This window comes from Schistocerca americana, chromosome 7 (genome assembly GCF_021461395.2).
Source record: "Schistocerca americana isolate TAMUIC-IGC-003095 chromosome 7, iqSchAmer2.1, whole genome shotgun sequence".
Lineage (NCBI taxonomy): Eukaryota > Metazoa > Arthropoda > Insecta > Orthoptera > Acrididae > Schistocerca > Schistocerca americana.
The window spans coordinates 623,456,214-623,475,021 of record NC_060125.1 but is presented as its reverse complement, the minus strand read 5'-3'; positions in this window follow the sequence as shown (position 1 = coordinate 623,475,021).

Below are 18,808 nucleotides of genomic sequence, written 5' to 3'. Positions count from 1 at the left end.
GACCGCTGAGCCATCCGGACATAAGGTCATCGCTGCTGCACGGACTACCCTAGAACGCCTCCCGTCAGACCAAAATTCTCGACCCCCCACACACTACTGATGTGTGCCCCTTGCCCATTAGCCGCATCACTCGCGGCATTTCGCCGATTCATATGATAGTTCGTGCCTGGTGTGCATCCGCAGTGAAGGGATCATTCGCCATCCTTGTCTTTATTACATAGGTAGGTGTTGTCTGTTCTTTCGAACATGTCCGAATGTCAGATTTGCACCTGGTCCTCAATATGTGAACTAACAATGGGAGGCCACAACGTTTGGAACGCGGATTTACTGCAAACTTCGTACACTCGTAGTACTACATGAGGACAACAAAATATGTAAACAGTAGCGCGTACTTCTCAAGCGTTACTGAGATAATCGCTAGATAATTTCGGTCGTCAAATATATATCTTTGCGTGGCCATTTTTACCATAAAGCGGCTACAGCAGAGTGGTGCCGCCACGGTAGCTCAGCGTGTTCGGCCAGAGCGTTAGCTGCCCTTTCTAATAAAAAAACCTTAGCGAATGGATCAACGAACAAACTGAACGGTGTCATCGGACGTCCGCCCTGAACGAATTCTACGAACAATCTAGAACAAAAATTTAAAAAAAAAAGTTGTTGGCATTCCAGCCGCTGGATCGCTGGATCGAGTTCCGTTCGTCACTTCTTTTTATTTTGAACACAGTCATTTTCTTTACTATTTATATTACAATTGATATAATGGGAAAAATAAGTGTAATCGGATAACTTTTATTAAATTTACAATGTTATTTGGCAGTCTACTAATTTTTATCACAAATAATATAAGTAACTATCGACTAGTAAACGACCAAACACATAAAGTGATACTAAAAATGTATGGTTGTCCGTGTGTTCAAAACTGTTCGTATTTAATCGAAAGAGAACGAGAAATTGCTTCGCGGAAGACGCTATTAAAATACACTCGATACTGCATAACCAATTATCAGCGCCGATTTTTCAGGAAATACAGCGTTACGGATGGTTTGCTTCCAAATTATCGTCTGAAAGAGGTTTTTGAAAATGTTAACGAGGTTCGTTTTTTCACGGAGAACGTCAAAAGACCTTGCGTATGCGAAAACATAGCATTTATTCAATGCAGCTGGTGCCGTTTAACTTCATGTTTTCCATGTTTTTACGCAAAACACCATCCTGCAACTTGTAATGTCGAAAGCGACGATTAATTGTACATCTTTCGAAAGCCGTCTGTGCCGGTCAAAACTTGGATGTAACAAGTCGTTTCGGGCTCCTTCCAGGTATAAGGGATTTCTCAAATCACGGACAAGCATACATTTTGAGTATCACTTTATGCGTTTGGTCTTTTACTAGTCGATAGTTATGAATATTGCACTATTTTTGATAATAAAAACTAGTAGATTGTCAGATAACATTTTAAATTTAATGAAAGTTCACCCGATTCACGTATTTTTCCCATTAGATCAATTGTAATCTAAATAGTAAAGAAAATGACTGTGTTGGGAAAAAAAAACAGACGAACAGAACTCGATCCAGTGATAACGGGGCTTGAACACTAACCACTCGGCTGCCGCCGCTTCATGGTAAAATGGCCACGTACTGGTATATATTTGACGACCGAATTTATTTTGCGATTATCTCAATAACGCTTGAGAAGTACGCGCTACTACTGACACATTTTGTTGTCCTCACGGAGTACTACGAGTGAAAGAAGTCTGCAGTAAATCCACGTTCCAAACGTCGTGGCCTCCCCTTGTAAGTCGGTTCCCCATTAACACATCAGCATGTTTAGCAAGTTTCGCTGTCGTACGATGATTACGGCCCACACTGGACTTCAGTTATAAGCACCCGGTAAGTAGGCACAGAGCAGACCGAGTGAGATTTTTACTTTTTTAGTGTACAAATTTTAAACCTTTTAACCAGGTTGTTTTGCGGTGTCGGCGAGCACTGTCATCCAGCTTATTGCGTGGAATGCGAATCGCGCAGTCTCCTACATTGTCTTCTTAGAAGCACAGATTCAAAATGAAAGATAAAGCAACATTGGAAGACCACTCCGGTGTTCAGCCGATCGAGTACTAAAGTACCCTTGTCCTTGTAGAGATTCGCCTATATTGTGTGTAGTTTGCGACAAACAAGCTGTGAGTGAGAACGGTATCACTGCTTTCTACTCGATACCGTGGTTGTTTTGCTGCAGAGATATCGACATATGCGACGACGTGGTAATCCAGTGAAGCGTTTATGAAATTGACGGAGTCCTAAATCGTCCAGTTCCAGTAGCGGCACATTGATTGCGTTCTGAATTGACATCCGGGAACAACTCCCTTTGACTGGAGTTTGTGCTTGCGCAGAGTTCCCGCTACGCGCTGCCAGAACGGTAGCGTATTGCGTCACAGTGCGCACAGCGGTTGCAGGGACTGAAGGCGGGCGCGCTGGCTGCCCGCGGCTCTGGCTTCGGCAAAGACGATGCGCAAAGGAATGGGCAGCCACTAAGTCTGCCAGAGGTGGGAAGTAGAGTTGTGGCGATTCGTGAATGAGTCGTTCATTTGAACGACTCTAAATAATGAATCGTAAGAATCGAATCGTGATACGGATGAATCGTCGTTCAAAAGAATCGTAAGAACGATTGCGTGTTTCCGAGTCGTGACGATTCCAAGTTCCAACGATTCATCGATTCTTAGTACGCTATGCTTCGAAGGCAACTTCCGAATCACGCCGAGTCATGCCGAATGATTACGACCGCCAGATGGCAGTCAGATGGAGGATGCGTGTGAACAAAGGAAGCTCGGAACGAACAAACGAAGTAATACCGTCTTTAAACAAAAGCTTTTTAATTAATAATTTCAAGTTCGAGTTTTCGAATGTTATCGTGTTCAGATTCACATTAATTTTTATTGAAGTAATGTCGCTGTATACGATTGAATCCTACTGTTTAGAAGTACATCTTCTCACGCAAATAATAGTGACAGCGGCAAGTTCTCAGACAAATTAAAAGCAAAATACCTATGCTTTGTATTTAGACGAAATGAAAGTTAAGCTAAATTTGTTGTGTGGGAGGGCTGTCAGCTGCGTTATGAATTACAAGGGTGATGTGGACTTGGAAAGACATTTTAGCACAGAAAAACATAGGATGATATGAGCCAAACCACGTCTGCCTCACTGCTAGATTTTGCTACTATAAAACAGACGTCTGTAGTTAAATACGTTCAAGCCACACAACGAAACTGGCATACCACGTAATTTTGCATCACCTTTCGCACAAATCGACTCCTCTGTCCTGGCATACTGAAATAAAACAATAGATGCCATCAAATCAAACGTGACCTTTCATCAATTAGGCATTACACGTATAAATCGAGAATCACACTTGTAACGTCATATGCATGTTTACTCATAAATAAACTATTTCTGCCATATCATGACACAGTTCGATTCTAACCCCATTGACAATTTCAGACATGTCCTACCATCTGTGAGTAAGATGTAGAACTTTTTGCATTCCGTAAGAATCGTGCCATCGCAGACTAGAATGAATCGTGAACGAATCGTAGGAATCGATTCGCAATGTGAGATTGAATCGTAGGAATCGAATCAGGAAAAAGAATCGTGTTGCCCAACTCTAGTGGGAAGGGTCAGGCGTTCCCAGAGGCAGAGTCGCCGAGTCGCCGAAAGCGTAGAAACCGCTATCAGTGCATCACGTAACCGAACCGCGATCGAGGCAGAGATGTCTCGTGCATAAAGGAACTAACGCACAGGCAACTAGTTCATTCATTCTGGTTTTGCAGTGTTGTTCAAATGTGTGTGAAATCTTATGGGACTTAACTGCTAAGGTCATCAGTCCCTAAGCTTACACACTACTTAACCTAAATTATCCTAAGGACAAACACACACACCCATGCCCGAGGGAGGACTCGAACCTCCGCCGGGATCAGTCGCACAGTCCATGACTGCAGCGCCTAGACCGCTCGGCTAATCCTGCGCGGCGGTTTTGCAGTGAAACGTCGACATACAGATAACATTGCACCAGTGACACCAGGACCCTGAACAAGGTGTCTCACAAGAGGCAGCAGAAAGTGCAAGTTTTCTGATGTACGTACAGTCCGATTTAAAGTAGCCGGCAAGATTACACCAACGGGAAGCCTGGCATTGTTGGTTTTCAGTTGTCGCCAGTTCGGCTGCACAAAGCGTTGTGCATGTTAGTTCTCGAGCAGGGAAATTTCGCCTGTTTCAAGAAGAAAAAAAAAAAAAAACCTAGGGCCCTTGTTAAAATTAAGAACAAATTCTTTAATTCTTTGACGTTATTACAGACATCATAGAGTTACGTGAATTCCAGAGTTCTGTAGGAGATAAACTACACTACGTACTTCTTACAAGTTATATATTACCAAATTTTTAAAAAATGTCTTCTTCCCAAGATTATACATACCGAACGCAGTCAGAGATCTGAGATGCTTTCGCGAGCGTGTTTTTGTGATGGACGATGACACTCCGGATTTCAGTGTGCCAGTAGTTTCCGAGTTATTAGATCATAAATTTGGAAATACTCACAAACGGGAAAATTTCACTTGTTGCACAACAAAATGAAGGATAGGTTTTTGATGAGCTTAGAGATACTGTAGACATCTCTATACTATATGCGAATTACCGATTTCTTTTTTTACTTCCGTAGATGGTAGCGACTTACATGCTATTTTTATCACCGCAGAGAAGAAAATCCTGTGGATGTTGCCTGCAGCTTCGCACTTAAAACATCAGATGCCGGTTACTGTGTGGTCCATAGTTGTGTAACCACTCTCCTAAAACAAAAGTAGGGGGATAAATAAAAAATTACACTCCACCAGTATTAAATGGGAGAGGAGGAAGGGGAACCCTCGTCTTGTGTGCAACTAATTATTTTCAAGTGGAAAGGGAGTCACAAGAGATATGAAACAGAGAATTACACGAGGGGAACACAGGCACCCTTCACTTGAGCGTGCCGGCCTGTGTGGCCGTGCGGTTCTAGGCGCTTCAGTCTGCAACCGCGCGACCCGTACGGTCGCAGGTTCGAATCCTGCCTCGGGCATGGATGTGTGTGATGTCCTTAGGTTAGTTAGGTTTAAGTAGTTCTAAGTTCTAGGGGACTGATGACCACAGATGTTGAAGTCCCATAGTGCTCAGAGCCATTTGAACCATTTGATCTTAATCTTGATCGCAGACTGGATGAGTGAACTGGGAGCCTCGGCTGTCTCCACTGGCGTGGTCTGCAGAGCTGGCGTTTTCATTGCGAGGCAGTCGCTTAACGTGTGTCTGTGGGGCGCAGAAAAAATGGTTCAAATGGGTCTGAGCAGTATGGGGCTTGACGTCTGAGGTCATCACTCCCCTAGACTTCGAATTACTTAAACCTAACTAACCTAAGGGCATCACACACACCCATGCCCGAGGCAGGATTCGAACCTGCGACCGTAGCAGCTGCGCGGTTCCGAATTGAAGCGCCTGGAACCATTCGACGACAACGACCACTATTGCTTCAAAGGGAAGCCGCATTGCTTCAAAGGGAAGCCGCTGTTAGACTACCTAAGGCACACATCCATATCCAGCAGAGGCTATTAATGCGGCGTCGCCGCGCGGGGTGGCCGCTCAGTTTGAGGCGCCATGTCACGGACTGCGAGGCCACTCCCGCCGGAGGTTCGAATCCTCCCTCGGGCATGGGTGTGTGTGTGATGTTATTAGCATAAGTTGGTTTAAGTAGTGTGTAAGCCTAGGGACCGATGACTTAAGCAGTTCGGTCCCTTAGGAATTCGCGCACATTTGAACATTTTGAATGCGTCATCATCAACATCATCATCATCATCATCGCCACCACATATCCTGCTCCAGCAATGCTGTGTCCTCCGCATTGCTGCTCCCCGTCTGTTGGCAGGTTGCGCGGGCGTCCACAGCGGTCTTGGGCGGTTAATTTAGCTGTGCGCACCGTGCGGCCACCATTACCGGATGGGCCCCGTTCTTCACGGTGCCGCAGAAGAGTTAAATCTCGTCGTGCGGAAACGCTTGGAGGACTACCTTTATGAGTGTCCGTCATTTGCTCGTACGTGCTGGCGCCAGGCCGAGGTTGCGAAGCGCCGCCGTGAATTATTCATAGCGCGCCGTTTCAGCCGTGCTCGCGTCGCCGGCCGCAGACGTCAAATTGAAATGAGTGGCGCGTGACTGGCGTGAGTCATGGGCTGTGCTGTGCTCTGTAAACAGCGGGCGGCAGCGGGCCGGGCCGGGCCGCCCTGCACTGCCGTGTCCTACCACCGCGACAGTAGCCGCTGTCCCGGACGCTCTGATCTGGCACCGTCTGGGGCCGCGCTGCCGACAGTAGCCTGCACGTCCTGCTCTGCTGGCCGCAGCGTTCTGACAACGAGCCGAAGTCGGATCCCTAATGATTTCATTTAATCGTATGGCTAGGGCAGGCCGGTCGCCGGGTGCCGGTCTTTCAATCTGACGCCGCTTCGGCGGCCTGCAGTCGATGAGGATGATAGCACGATAATGAGGACAGGACAACACCCAGTCCCTGGGCGGAGAAAATTCCCCGACCCTGCCGGGAATCGAACCCGGGCCCAGAGGTTTGACAATCCGTCACGCTGACCATTCAGCTACAGGGCGCGGACATTCCCAAATGATACCAATACCCTGACGGAAAAAAACTCGCAATACCAAAAAATAATTAATGTAGAGTAATGACATTTCGGGAATGCATTTGTCTACAAAACGTACACTACTGGCCATTAAAATTGCTACACCACGAAGATGACGTCCTACAGACGCGAAATTTAACCGACAGGAAGGAGATGCTATGATATGCAAATGGCAATCTTTTCACAGCATTCACACAAGGTTGGCGCCGGTGGCGACACCTACAACGTGCTGACATGAGGAAAGTTTCCAACCGATTTCTCATACACAAACAGCAGTTGACCGGCGTTGCCTGGTGACAAGTTGTTGTGATGACTCGTGTAAGGAGGAAATCACGTTTCCGACTTGGATAAAGGTCGGATTGTAGCCTACCGCGATTGCGGTTTATCGTATCGCGACATTTCTGCTCTCGCTGGTCGAGATCCAATGACTGTTAGCAGAATATGGAATCGGTGGGTTCAGGAGGGTAATAAAGAACGCCGTGCTGGATCCCAACGGCTTCGTAGTATCACTACCAGTCGAGATGACAGGCATCTTATCCGCATGGCTGTAACGGATCGTGCAGCCACGTCTCGATTCCTGAGTCAACAGATGGGGACGTCTGCAAGACGACAACCATCTGCACGAACAGTTCGACGACGTTTGCAGCAGCATGGACTGTCAGCTCGGAGACCGTGGATGCGGTTACCCTTGACGCTGCATCACAGACAGGAGCACCTGCGACGGTGTTCTCAACGACGAACCTGGGTGCACGAATGGCAAAAAGTCATTTTTCGGATGAATCCACCTTCTGTTTACAGCATCACGATGTCGCATCCGTGTTTGGCGGTATCGCGGTATAAGCACATTGGAAGCTTGTATTCGTCATCGCCATACTGGCGTATCACCCGGCGCGATGGTACGGGGTGGCATTCGTTACACGCCTCGGTCACCTCTTTTTCGCATTGACGGCACTCTGAAGAGTGGACGTTACGTTTCAGATGTGTTACTACCCGTGGCTCTACCCTTCATTCGATCCCTGCGAAACCCTACATTTCAGCAGGATAATGCACGACCGCATGTTGCAGGTTTTGTACGGACCTTTCTGGATACAGAAAATGTTCGACTGCTGCCCTGGTCAGCACATTCTCCAGATCTCTCACCAATTAAAAACGTGTCGTCAATGGTGGCCGAGCAACTGGCTCGTCACAATACGCCAGTCACCTCTCTTGATGAACTGTGGTATCGTGTTGAAGCTGCATGGGCAGCTGTACCTGTGCACGCCATCCCAGCTCTCTTTGACTCAATGGCCAGGCGTGTCGAGGCCGTTATTACGGCCAGAGGTGGTTGTGCTGGGTACTGATTTCTCAGGATCTATGCACCCAAATTGCGTGAAAATGTCATCACATGTTAGTTCTAGTGTAATATATTTGTCCAATGAATACCCGTTTATCTTCTGCATTTCTTCTTGGTGTAGCAATTGTAATGGCTAGTAGTGTATTTCAGTGGTTAACATTGCAAGATCACAAGTAAATGTAAGTGCGAGATAACGGATTGCAAATGTCAAGCGCTAGGAGATCAATACCTGGTGTAATCGCCAGAATGTTAAGTGCAGTTGGTGCAGACGTGTATGCATTGTGTTTTGCAGACGCCGGATGTCAGCTTGTGGGATGAAGTTCAATGCCCATTGCACTTGGTCGGTCAGTACAGGTACGATTGACGCCGTTTGTGGATGACATCGGAGTTCTTGTCCTATGATGTCTCGCGTGTGCTCCGTTGCAGACTCATCTGGTGATGGAGCAGACCAAGGCGACATGCCGACTCTCTGTACAGCATGTTGAGCTGCAACAGCTGCATGTGGGCGAGCGTTGTCCTGTTGGAAGACATCCCCTGATGTGGTGTTCATGAATGGAAGCACAGTCGGTCGAGTCACCAGACTGGCGTACAGGTTTGCAGTCAGGGTGCGTGGGAACACCACGAGAGTGCTCCTGCCGTCATACGAAGTCGCACTCCATACCGTAACTTTAGGTGTGCGTCCAGTGTGTCTAGCACACAGACAGGTTGTTTGCAGGCTCTCAACTGACCTCCAGCAAACCAATATCCGGCCATCACTGGCTCCGACGCAGAACCAGCTTTGATCAAGAGACACTTCAGGCCTCCACCCTTCCCTCCAGTGAGTTGTCGCGTGCGACCACTGAAGTCGCAAGTGGTGGTGGTTTGGGGTCGGCGGAATGCACGCTGCAGAGCGTCTGGCTCGGGTCTGTCCTTGAAGTAATCGATTTGTAACAGTTCGTTGTGTCACTGTGGTACCAACTGCTGCCCAAGTTGATGCTGCAGAAGCAGCACGATGCGCCAGAGCCGTACGCCGAACACGATGGTCTTCCCTCTCGGTAGTGCTTCGTGGCCGTCCGGAGCCCCGTCTTCTGGCGACCGTCGCTGCCAACAGTCATGTCCAGAGGCTACATTCCTGCCAAGTCTTCTTGCAGTATCGCAGAAGAAACATCCACCTTCTCATAGTCCCTTTACACTACCTCTTTCAAATTCAGTGAGGTGTAGATAACGACGTCTTTGCAGCCTTAACGGCATTCTTGACTCACATCAACTGACCACGTCCAATATCAAAACCAACGTCACGACAGTTAACAGCGCGTATGTAAAGGAAACCTGATTTGCATCCTCATAGTGGCGCTAATAGCGCAACTCTTATGTGACAGGCGCGGAATTTTAATAGACATCACAGTCATATGAAGAAACACGCCTAGCACCTTTCTTGTATGTCGCAGAACTACGTCTTGCAGCTGAGATTTTTTTCCGTTAGAGTACATCCGATACGTTCGTCAGTTACGGTCGGCAGCTGTCTCCGGTTATAGGCTAGCGATGCTGGACGAATATAGAGAATGACAGGAGTTTCCTATTACTGTACTGAATGACTGCCCTAAGTATGGCAGAATGGTACCTAATAGCCATAAGAGACAGAGAAAACGGGAGACTCTTCATAGCAGTGTGGTCCGAAATTTCATTTAAATGGCTGCTAAACTTATCCTATCACGAGTCTGACTGACATACATCTGTAGAAAACTTTCATAAGCTGCAGTGGATCGTGTTACGGAGGGTACTTCGTACCATTATAGGCGTTATTCTTGTGTACTACTACTACTTTCGCGTGTTAGACCTCACCGCAACGAGGAACGCCTTAGTATTAAAGATTGCCGCTCCAGATTGCGTATCATAGATGTGGCACTCACCCCTGTTTCGCGATAACAAAAAACGAGCTGCACTTCGTTGGACTTTCTCTCTGCCCTCCGTCATTGCTTTGCCATGCGGATACCATATCGCACGGCAGTACTCATAGCAGAGGCCGGACAAGGGTACTGTAGGCAGTCTTTTGGCAGACCCGTTGCGTCTTGTAAGTGTTGTGACAATAAAACGCAGCCTTTGGCTCCGCTCCCCTACAATATTATCTGCATGGTAGTTCAAGTTATTCGTATCTGTGAGTCCTAAGTATTTAAGTTGAATTTATAGCATTTAGTTTTGTGTCACTTATCCGAAATTTAGCGCTTTCCTTTTAGTACTCATGCTTACGAGCTCACACTTTTCATTATTTAAAATCAACTGCCGTTTTTCGTACCACATAGATATGTTGTATGAATCATTTTGCAGTTGCTTTTTATTTTCTGGCGACTTTAGTAGACCATCAATGACAATATCTGCAAATAGTCTAAGAAGGCTTCTCAGACTGTCTCCTAAATCGTTTATATTGATTAGCAACGGCAAGAGGACGCTTTATACACCCTCCACTGCTAGTGCTGCCTGTGAGTTGTTATAGCACGTTGGCGTCGAGTATAGGCAGTGGTCAAGTTGACGTGACTGGACCTTGTAATAGTCCTCTGCTCCTGCCTCTTACAAGGATAGAAACTCCGATGGAAACAAGGTTGTTGTCTTCGGTGACGTAAATAACCACGGGAGCGCGGCATGCAGGCATTAGCGGTTCACCCGCCCGGCAGGCAACGCGTGCGGGAAGCCGCAGCTGATGGCGCGGGCGTGGCCTCGAGGGCGATGGAAGGCGCGCAGGCGCAGCTGCTCGTGTAGAACACAGCGTGGGAGACGGTGTGTAAACCGTCGCACCGGACACGACCGGAGACGAAGGCGTGCGCCCGCCCGAGGCGATGGTCAGCCACAGTGTAGGCCCGCACGGTTCGGACGATAGCGGCAGCGCAGCCGGGGAGCGAGACAGCCCAGGCTCGAACTCGCGGCCCACCAAGGAAGTGGCCGACAACAGAAGGTCGTCACCTAGCTGGTGACCCCGCGAGGCGGAGGCTCCAAGTTCAGTGCATGCAGACTTCATCACAGGCGGGCACATGCAGCTATCAAAGATGGCTGATACCAGCTAGTGCTGCAAGTGGTCTCTGTTCCGTAGCCGGCTGCAGTCGTAGACTGCGTCGCTCTACATATCGTACGCACCTGCTATATTCAACGAACGTCTAACTGGGGTATGGTGTGTATGTGAGCCGGTTAATTTAGTGTTTCTCCCGCCCCGGAAACCGTAACTGACTGGCGCGGCCGAGCGTCGCCGTTGGGCGGCGATGACTTCATTTGCCCCGGTTTTCTTGTTCAGTTACGTCCTCCAGGAGCCCTGACGGAGCTGTAAAGAAGTCACATGTTCAGCTTTCAGAGGCACTGGCTAGCGTATTTTGCGGCCTCAGCCTACTGATTGAGTGTCCTTTCGCCCTGAATACGCTCCCTTACTGAATGACGCCTAGAGTTCGGGCTGAATGCAGTTTCCCTCTGTATCACATCGTTTTGCTGATGGACGCAGCGGAATTCACCACCCCGGGCGAAGCTGTGGCGCAACACTATATCCTTCCACTAGCTTACTTATCTAAGTCACAGTATTCGACCCTTTTTTTCCAGAGTTCTGTGGTAAGTGTGAAGATACTAGCGACGATTCGTAAAGTGAAGTGTAGGGGAAGTGCGTAGTATTTCCGTCTATAATATATTCAAGAGGACCGTGATTTTAACGCCGTTGCCGCTTTGAGTTGTTGTGAGAATATCTTTTGGATTATCTTACAAAAAATGGTTCAAATGGCTCTGAGCACTATGGGACTCAACTGCTGTGGTCATCAGTCCCCTAGAACTTAGAACTACTTAAACCTAACTAACCTAAGGACATCACACACATCCATCCCTAGGCAGGATTCGAACCTGCGACCGTAACGGTCGCGCGGTTCCAGGCTGAAGCGCCTAGAACCGCTCGGCCACCCCGGCCGGCGATTATCTTACAATTCAGCTCCTTATGATTCTCGGAGTATAATGTTCTGTGACCTACTTTACTTATTCATTACGTAACTGTATAAACTCATTACATCGTTACGTGTTTCTTCACCATCTATTTTTATTAACTTGTAGTGAATTGTAAAATTACTAAACACTACGAAATAACGCAAAGAGCTGACTGACAACGAATAACACTGTAAAATAGAAACAGAAGTTTCATATTGTCTTGTAATTTAAACACGTCAGATGGTAAGTTTTTTTGATGTTTTACCCTATGGTACTTTTAAGTTTTATGTGCCAGGGGTGTGGTAAAGTGAGTTGGGGAACTGCTTATGTTCGTATAATTGTGAAATTACAGTTAGTGCGGTTCATGTTCTGCATTAAGCATCAGGTTCCCTCATCGTAGGCTGTTTAAGTAATTTCATGTGTCAGAATAAAGGACAGTCAAATGAAAACGAGATACGTGGAAAAAAGTAAGTAAACTGTTTATTATTTAAACAGTAATCACCGTAACTGTTCATACATTCATCCCACTGTGCGACCAGACGGTCAGTGCCTTCGTGGAAAAACGTTTGCAGTTGCCTATGGAACCGCGACAACATAGAGGCATGCACCTCTTCGTCCGAAGCGAATTGACGGGTCACATGTTGCCAAAGTTGTCACGATTACGATGCGCAATTTTCGTTTTTAGACGTTCTCCGTACAGTCCCGATATCTCCCCATGCGATTTCCATATTTTTGGAGCCCTGAAGAGAGACATTCGTGGTCGTCGATTTTCTGCGGACGAAGAGGTGCACTCCTGCACACTCATGGTTCCCTAGAGAACTGCAAACGTATTCCTATGATGACAGTGGGATAAATGTGTTAATAGTTATGGCGATTACATTTCAAATAATAAAGAACACTTCACTTACTTTATTTCCATCTACTCGTTTCCCCTTGACACTGCCCTTTACAATTGCGCGGGGACATGACCTACACACTTTCGCGTGTGCTTGCCTACACGCTTAGTTCGAGCAGCGGCCTGCAGCCTATACTACTAACTATAACATTGAAGGCTGTGTCATGTATCCAGTATAAAGGTAAACGTTTGGAAAACTTACATTCTCTCTGTGTGAACTACCATGAAAGTTACTACGTCATCGCCCCGAAGGAGTCGTTTTCACATAGGAAATCTTGTAGACTTCTACCTACTCGTCACGGCTGTTGTAGTGAGGTGGTGTTTGTAAGTGCTGTTGTTCAAATGGTTCAAATGGCTCTGAGCACTATGGGACTCAACTGCTGAGCTCATAAGTCCCCTAGAACTTAGAACTAATTAAACCTAACTAACCTAAGGACATCACACACATCCATGCTCGAGGCAGGATTCGAACCTGCGACCGTAGCAGCAGCGCGGCTCCGGACTGGAGCGCCTAGAATAGGTGCTGTTGTAACTGCGGGAGACTGCGTGCTTGTTTCTCTGAATCCAAAGGGTGGTAATATAGGTACGATTTTAGCTATAGTGCCAGAGGATGTGTGTGATACACTGAAAGCGACTTGAAATATATTGAAAAATACCGTCGCATTGATTTAATTTGTAAGGTATTGAAGCGAATACAAGTTGTAATGAAATTATGTGGGTTTGCGTTCTGTGCGCGCTTACATTCCTGCTGGATACACGGGTATTAATTCGCAGATTAAATATTGTGATACCATCATCTGCTAATGTAATTACCACTGTTTGCAAACTCCGCCTAAACAAAGCAGTGGCGTTTCTGCGTTCGGATTTCGACCTAAAGGGGATATGCGGCGGTGGCGCAGCTAAGTAATGCTTCACGCTGATTAAGTGCCCGGAATCTCTTGTTTACGACGCAGAGCCGTCCGGCGCGCACCGAGTGTTGGCCTGCTCGTCGCATAAATTACTGTCATTGGTGTAAAAGCGCCGTTAAAAAGGAGCGTGACAGCGGCGCCCTCCAGAAGGGAAACTTTTTTAATTGGCGCGGTCAGCTTTCCGGCGTTGTTGGTTCGTGGCATCGCCGAAAAATTGTCTTCTCGCCGGGTGAAATTTCGAGATACCGCCTTTGGGTATTAGCGTGGCGGGCGGCCGTGTCTAAGAGGCTTACGCTTGTCAGCGGGTAGCAGTGAACTTTAAGGCCAGCACAGGTGCCGAAAAAATTTGGACGGGTGGAAATTGTCAGCTGTAGGGCGTCTGAATTTTCTTCCACGGAGCTGTACGATCTAAAAAAAGCTCAGTGTACGCCTGATTAGATGCTTTCAGATGGTGGGTAACTGAAGCAGCAGTTAGTGGTTGTGTGCAGTTAATTTTAGGTGTGCGGGGCACTTGAGAAGTTGAGCGGTGACCTTATGCTGCTCACGTCTTTGGATGGCAGCACCCAGACCGGCCGGAGCATGTATTGGCAAACTGCATGCATCAGCGACGGGACAGAAGCTTACTGCCTTTTTTTTTACTATAAGACAGGAATTCCGATGCGTCTGCATACTACAGAAACTGACTACTTTGAAGATACTAGAAACCAGGCACCTGCCTTTCCAGTTCAACTTTCGAAGGACGTTTCTCGGTCGAACTCAAGACTGGTTATTGCGTTTCTCCCTGTCTTTCAGACGTGGAAGATTCTCTGCCGCCAACGCTAAAGCTGTGGTATGCCTGGGATAAAGAAAGAGGTGGAGAGATTAGCTTCACTGAAGCCCCGAGTTTACTAGTGCAATCTTCGCAAGATACTCGTAACAGTGTGACTAGAGTTTCGAGGTAAACAGGCTGTGACTGTGGAATTTAGAAGTTCAGTAGAGAGGCACAAACGAAGATGCTACCCAGACACCTTTAGACACTGCTCGTAGAAGACCGTTTTGTGCATTCGGGACTTAGCTCAGCTTACAGTTTTAAGATGAGATGAACGTTGATCGTAACATACACACCACAATAACTACAAGTTAACCCTTCGATAGAAAAAATAGCACACAAATCGAAGAAGGTAAAGCAACCAAAATCTGAAGGCTAGTTTGAACACCATATTGCAGTACTATCAGTGATCTTTCACATGTAACATTACCAGATGCCAATTTGGTTTTGTTTACAGATGACACAAACATTGCAATAAGTAGGAAAAGAAGTATAATGCGGCATTAATAAATGATTCGTAGTCAAGTCTCCTTCACTAAACTTTCGGAAAAAAAATTACACACTACTAGCAGTTTACAAGTTGTAAGAGGTTTCCCGCTAGCACGAATATACCCTTAAAATATTATGAGAAACAAACAGACAAGGTTAAATTCGTGGGATTACGGCTCCGTAATAAATTCTACTGGGAGGAGCATCTCTCAGAACAGCCGAAACGCCTAAACAAATCTCCATTTGCAGAGCGAAGTTGTCGCACGCAAATGAAGTACAAATAAAGAAAGGCTGGTTTTCAGCGTCCAAAAGCTTTAGTAGGTATTATTTCTGATGTGAACCCAAGAACATCCTGCAGAGGTAATTTTAGGGAACTAGGGATGCTAACAAGTGCTTCCCAATATGTTTATTCCGTAATGAAATTTGTCGTTAAAAAGTCTCTTTTTCAAACCAAAAGCTCAGTTCATGGAATCAATACTAGAAATAAGAAAAACCTTCACAGAGATTTGACGTCACTTATTTCGGTCCAGAAATGTGTTTATTTGGTAACACACATTTTGTATAACCTGTCAGCAGCCACAGAGAGTTCAAGTACTAATAAATTCAAGTTTAAGAGGAGGCAAAACCTTTTCCTGGTGGCCATCTCCTCCTGCTCCATTGATGAATTCCTTAAGAGAGCAAACTAACGTGTGTATGTCCGCAGCTCGTGGTGTCGCGGTCGCGTTCTCGCTTCCAGGGTTCGATTCCCGGCGGGGTCAGGGATTTTCACCTGCCTCGACTGAGTTTTTGTGTTGTCCTCATCATTTCATCACCATTCATGAAAGTGGCGATATTGGGTTGGGAACTTGAATGGGCGCTGGTAACCGCGCAGTTAAGCGCCCCCACAAACCAATCATCATCATCATCATAATAACGTGTATATGTTACTAGTAATAATAAATAATGGGGGTATTAGTACAATTTTACTTCTGTACAAATTCAGTGCAGTAATGCTATCACCGTTAATAAGTTTTGTAAAACGATTTTTCTATTTGATGATGTGTGGCCACAAAAGCCTAAGAGCTACCGCGTGCACCTCAGTGTGCTGAGCATTTAGATTTCTGACATGTTATTTATTGGAGTTTAAATTAAATATGTTAAAGGTTTTTTAAAATTATTGCATATCCATGACCACCATTTCAGTTGCCAACTGTAGAAGGTACATAAACATACTTGTTTTTCTTTGTAAATATTCATCGTGTATTCTTGTTTCTTTGACATGTCCCGCAGGATTCCCTCACTATCGATTCTTTGGAAGGAAAAGTAAATCTAATCTAAGCTAGGGATAGTTCTGTTGAACATGGTACGACTCCCTCGATCTTAGAACTGACTTACGCTCCCAGTTATAGGAGGAAGCACCGTTCAAAGCATACTGTGAACCAATGTGCGATTTCCCATTTTTCACATTAACAGACATTGCCAGAGATGGAAGAAGGGATAGTCGACAAGAAAAAAAAAAGGTCCATGGAGCGGGCGAACACGGAACCTCTGCAATCCGGTACTTACCGACCGGGCCACAGAACGTTCCGTATTCACACAGCGAGCAGGTGGTGAACTGCGTAAAGAAATACCTGGGTGATTTTATCACAGTAACGCATTCTATTACAGTTGCTATTCAAGTATAATATCGCAGAAAACCCGACGCCGATCAGCTGATACGCTGCCGCGCGACTTGGAACGAACCTTGTCATGCTATTAGGGAACGAGCGTCGTGCTCGTGAGAAAGGACCGGTGCATTTCGACGCCGGTTTTTGCGCCCGCGCCTGTTTACGGCCACAGACACTGGCTGCAGCGGCCGCGTATGTCAGCGCTGATAGTAGAGTGCGGCGGTCAGCGGACCTGGACCGCCGCCCACGCAACGCGACTTCCCGGTCGGCGCTGCCGCTTGCTGACGGACCGACGCGCTTCTCACGGAGAATAAGTGTCCGTGGAGCGAGCATTGGCATGCGCTGAACGAGAATTCTGTCCGCCACATCTCCTGCTGCTCAAGTCAGGTGATTTTTGAGACGGCGCGTTGTACCCACTGTAGCGCTATTTTGACTGTTGTTACTTGGACACTACTAATAAATTATCTTCGGGAGTACCGTGAAACTTTGGATACGCGTTTTACATACATTTTAACAGTTTGATTCCAGGAACTGAAGCTGGCTTAAAGATGTGAAAAGCAATGGTACTGTGCTATAGCTCAAATTCCTCTTTATTTACTTTTTTGCAGTAACGGGATAAGACGTGGCGACCAATAATATTTTTTAAGTTTTCTGTTGCACTTATTCATATTGTCAAATCTCTGTTCTAAGTAATTACGTTACAGTGACAACGTAGACGGCGCCGAACTGTCACAAAAAAACGCATTTGGAACTATGAAATTGTTACGGTAAATACGATAAGCGATTTACAGCACCTGCTTGACAATTATTATTTTCAATGTTTATTTATCCTTCTGCTTTCTATATACGCGTAAAATATCTATAATATTTTTTTGCCATCTCATCAAAAAAGTAAAACGATACACTACGCACACAACAATAAGAGATGGACGTTCGAATTCTGAGTAATAAAAGAAGTGACAACCAGCTGTTTTTTTTTCACTGATTCATATTGTTGAATCTGTTCCAATTAATTACGTTACAGTGACACTGTTTAGGAAAATGTCTCATGCAGATCTACTTACTAATTCACAAGCTACATAAATTAGAGGAAATTAATCAGACTTGATATCTAATTCCATGGGGAACCGCGTGAACCACAATCGTATTATTGTCAATATATTTTGGATTAGTGGCAGCATCGGTCATAAAGACTGAAATCCTTTGACGACACAAGTTACACCTCGTAGAAAATATTGTGTTGTTACGATATGGACCTAAAAGGTTCGAATAGTCTGCACTGAAAACAGCCACACAGTGACCGAAATCGATTTGCAAAATAAAGGATTTCAATCTTTACGACCGATGCTGCCAGTTACCCAAAATACGTTGATTAATCAGACAGTCATGTAGAAATTTTATCTGCATATGAACATTGCACCAATATGTATACACTGACTGGCAGTTTGGTCAAACACACTTGTAAATTTGTTTAGCTCTTGTCTTGTAAACATATGGCCGTAAAATAGAAGAAATTATCTCTACAGTGCAAGATATTTTCCGACATTTAAAGTGCCTCTTATGAATACATTTACAATTATACATTTGTTGTACGTACCTATGAAAAGTAACTGGTCTTCCTTTCACATACTTCTGTTTACATCCGTAGCAACGACAGTACTGCACCGTAACTGTTACTAAAACTCAAACGCACAGAAACGTGTACAAAACAAAGCGAAAAAGTTGTGGTATTTAAGTTTCGCTATTACAGCAAATTGTAGACAAGCTGTATTGCCACAAAATCACGTGTCTACCCTGGTCTGATGTTGAGAACGTGGGTAGTGGTCTGTGCTCGCTCCATAGATACACGTACTCTGCGGTGTTTGGTACTCCACTGTGCTGCGGGGCTGCCGCGGCGACGCTCTTACCAGCGCTAGCGCGTCCAAGTGGAATGACCACTGCCAGCTGTTTGCGACGCATACGCTCTTGACAGCGCAGCCACGTACTGTCGGTGATATTCGCAGAGCGTCCGATACAGTTCCGAACTGCCGCCTAATAATCAAAATACGGAGTATCTGACCAACTATTTATTTAATCGTATGGCTAGGGCCCCCCGTCGGGCAGACCGTTCGCCGGGTGCCGG